The sequence below is a fragment of the Grammomys surdaster genome, unplaced genomic scaffold, assembly GCF_004785775.1.
Source record: "Grammomys surdaster isolate TR1022 unplaced genomic scaffold, NIH_TR_1.0 140, whole genome shotgun sequence".
NCBI classification, from domain to species: Eukaryota; Metazoa; Chordata; class Mammalia; order Rodentia; family Muridae; genus Grammomys; species Grammomys surdaster.
This window is the reverse complement of record NW_021604598.1, coordinates 12,894,063-12,897,715: the sequence shown is the minus strand read 5'-3', so window position 1 is coordinate 12,897,715 and position 3,653 is coordinate 12,894,063. Positions and strand designations below refer to the sequence as shown.

At 51.6% G+C, this 3,653-nt stretch overlaps 1 protein-coding gene across 1 annotated transcript in view; it reads right to left on the bottom strand.

Moving 5' to 3' along the window:
* Mkx (mohawk homeobox) overlaps positions 1-946 on the bottom strand; it is a 62,708-nt gene extending 61,762 nt beyond the window's left edge. The window contains exon 1 of the mRNA XM_028763950.1: positions 908-946. The gene's annotated coding sequence lies outside the window, so the exon portion shown is untranslated. The remainder of the gene's footprint in view (positions 1-907) is intronic.
* Between the last annotated feature and the right edge of the window lie 2,707 nt (positions 947-3,653).

The window sequence follows — 3,653 nt, the reverse complement described above, 5'->3', positions numbered from 1 at the left end:
AGAGAGAGAGAGAGAGAGAGAGAGAGAGAGAGAGAGAGAGCTTCTCAAATACGCAGCGCCTACACTCGCCAACGCCCCCCTGTCCTTCCTCTTGTCACCGCAGTGGTTGCTACACGCGACATTTAGGACAAGCCACAGCAACTAGGCGACTGCCACCATCAGTATTGGTGTGAAAAGTGAAGTCAGACCTCTGGTGGCCGCTGCGTTGTGCCCTAGGCCTGAATCCTGCGCAGGCAGGTACGGGCCTGGAGTGCTCACCCAGCCTCGGTAAGCGTCAAAGCAAGTTTGGGAGCCTGTGCCCCCCCCCATCCCAATGATTGGCGCCCACGCCTCATTGTGGGTGCAAGCGTCCTTCCCCTGTGCCATTCCACCTCTTTCCACCAGCCCAGTCCTAAACGCAACAGCGCGCTTTCCCAAGCAAAGCCTTAGTGAGCTTTGCCATCTAGGACCTTTCCCACAGCCTGCAAACACCGCCATGCTCCAGCTCTGCGCCTGCAGGCGCGGTGCTAGGAGAGCCCCGAACCATTGCAACCGGCGTGAGACATGAGACCTGCGGTTCCTAATTCTTCCGGGGCTCCCTTGAGAGGTCCCCCAAACCCCAAATGAACCTCTGTGCGCTACTCTTACCCACATTTGCACCGAACAGTGCTGACGAACATGATCCCTGCAGAACTGCCCCGCGGATAATTAGAAAGCAAAGCGAGGGCTGCCAGGTGGGTTGGTAGCTACTTCCCAGACCCACCCTCTAGCTTTGACCCACACCCGGGGCGCGTCCCCCACTACACCTCAGATTGAGGTGGGGGAGGGGAGGGCAGAGCCGGGGCGTGCAAAGAGCTGGAGAACAGCGGCGCCCCAGCCTCGGTGAGCCTAGGGTTCAGAGCTCGGGAGAGGGGACTCGGGGCCGTACCTGTGGCCGCGGAGCCTGCAGCCAGCGGCTGGCAGTTCCGTCTCGGGACTAGGCACACTCCCATCCCCGCCGCATGTTCTCGGCGCAGGCTCCGACGCGCTCACCGCGGCCACCGGCGTTGTCTCGGCTTTATTTACCCAGACGGGCGCGCGCGGCCCGGGAACCAGAATACCGAAACCTTCTCATGTTTCCCGACTGCCCGGCCCAGCCTGCGAACATCCCGCAGGCGCGGTATCCAGGTTCCCGGGCAGCGGGAGAGGAAGCGATCGCGCCCGCCGGGCCGCGGGAGCTGCAGTTAACCCCTCGCGTAGGCGCAGCTGCCGGCCACGCCGGGATCCCAGGGCGGTCGCATCCTCCCAGCGGGACTCCGCTCCCAGATGCTTTCGCCTAGCATTGCCCAGCAAGACCGGCTCTTTCTTTCCTTTTGCGCTCAGGGGAGTAATCCGAGGAGCTGCCCGGAGCCTGGGGGATAGCGTCACCAGTACAGAGGTAGCGGTGCAAATCCAGTGTCTTAGCTGCTCCTAGTGCCGGAAATGTCCCCAAGCGAGGCCGGGAGCAAGGAGGTGGCAGAGACGCCCCAGGTGTTTCCCTAACGATTAGCTGAAGGTTAGAGCTTCTCGCACCTGGGAACCTCTTTTGGTGTCGCTGGGCTGGCCTGCGAAGTCCAGGCTGTGGAGGTCAAGGCCAGGCAAGCGTCTGCTTCCCGGGAAGAGCACTGCAGAGGTGGAGATGCCGCAATACAGAGGTGGGGCAAGGCGAGCTCAGGTGCCCATGCTGCCATAGCCAGGTGTGCAGAAGACAGAGTGCGAGGAGACTTGGATCTACACGCACCCCAGGGTTAGAACCTAAAGTCATATGGAGCAAGAAGAAAGAATGGCTACCACATTCTCTAAGATGTGATTTGTAATTTACCAAAGACTGCGCAGTTGAGTTGGATGGGAGAAGCTTCAAGAAATTGTGACAGCTCAGAGGGTCACGAGGTGGAGCACCAAGCCGCCTGCTCCAGTGGCTGGGCCCCCCGCTGATCTTGGTACCGGCTGTGTCTTTTAAGAGTTACAGAAGATTTAAAAAAGAAAAAATACCTGAAAGATTTAGCATCATTTGGACTTTTCTCCCTTTACGATAGCCACACGGGGCTGATGTAGAGCCCCACCTAAGACATCCGCCTCTTAAGTGATCTAGACGTGGCTAAAATATATAATAAAGCTGAGATTTCCACAACTAATCTCACCCTCGATTCTTCAAAGTTGCTATCTCCTCAATTAGTGGCAGGAAACTCAGCAAGGCACGATCTAAATCAGAAAGGAGACTGGCTTTTTAGTTTTGCGCTCCAGGCAGATGTGCACTATGGTTTGATCGATCGCCTTTTTGTGCTGTTCCCGGGTTTCTGTTATATGATGTTCCTTGGCAGTACTGCTTTGCTCCCTTTTGCGCTGCGCTTGTTCAATAGGTTGAGGGCAGACTCTGATTCACAGAAGCCACCTCAGGAGCTTAAACCCTGGGGACAAATCTGACAATTTCAACCACGGATTTTAAGCGGGCAAGTTTCACAACAGAGGCAGGTACAGTTGACAACCCATAGGAAGAAAGAATCTATTCTCTTCCGCGGTCTCTGTGTAAAGATGCTCGGTAGGCATTGGGGTGCAACCTTCCCTTCTGACCTACGATCTCGCCAGCTGCCCCTCCCTGGGACGAAGTAGCAATTGCAAATGTGATTCTGATTTCATAATATTCTACTGGTTTACGGAACTGTGTTCTACAGTAATGCCATTGTAGTACAGAACAAAGGAGGAATTTTGTGATCTTTAGTGTTTCAATGTATTTACATGCGTTTAAAAAAAATCCCGGGGATTTGGCGATACATTGACATGTTAGTTTCACAACCTCCTCCCCGATCCTCGCATAAGAGATACAGAATTAAACAAATATATACTTGTCACACACACCTTAGTCTCACATGAGGTCATTGAAAATTAATATATCACTTCTCCGTTGGACTCGGGGGTTTAATGGTTCAGGTTTATTTTGCAGTGGAGAGACTGTAGAAGGCCCGTGTTAAAAATGAAAGTGTCTTCCGAACAGTTCACAGAAAATGTTCCAGGTTGCAGCCTGTGTGTGAGGGGAAGTATCTGTTTTCATAACAGCTCAGACACCTTTATCATCATATTAAATTTCACCTTTTCCAAAATTGACTTTTACTTAGACTCTCCCAGTCTGTGAAGCGGTGTATTGTGAGCCTCAGTCGTGGTGAAAGTTGCCCTTTGAAGCAGCAGTGGGGAGAGGGTAGCTGCTGTGGAGTATGTGGCAGGGACCCTTTGCTGGGGGAGAGACAAAAAGGAAACCTTTGCTGGGAGGGGGGGAACCAGCCCTAAACTTAATTCTGGCTAATTTGATGTTGGTTTTGTCCGAATTTACTAAGGGATAAAATAAAAACAGTAAGTTTTCCACAAACTTGCCTTACTCTATTTTTAAGGTATTTTTAAAAACCTGAAAGCAACATATTGCCATTTTTGAAGCTACGGAGATGTTAAGGACATTTGGCAAAATCTTTCATCTATTTTATTTAACTTATGATATAATTATAGATATATGTTATTTTCACCTTATAGTGTGTGGGGAGTTGCTTTTGGTGTTTGGATATTTTTTACCAAGGTATCTTGACATTTCAGAATTATTATCGATCGAAGTGCTAGCAGGGGATAAAAAGTGTTTTAAAACTCACCTTCTCAGTTAATTCTTATGGGCA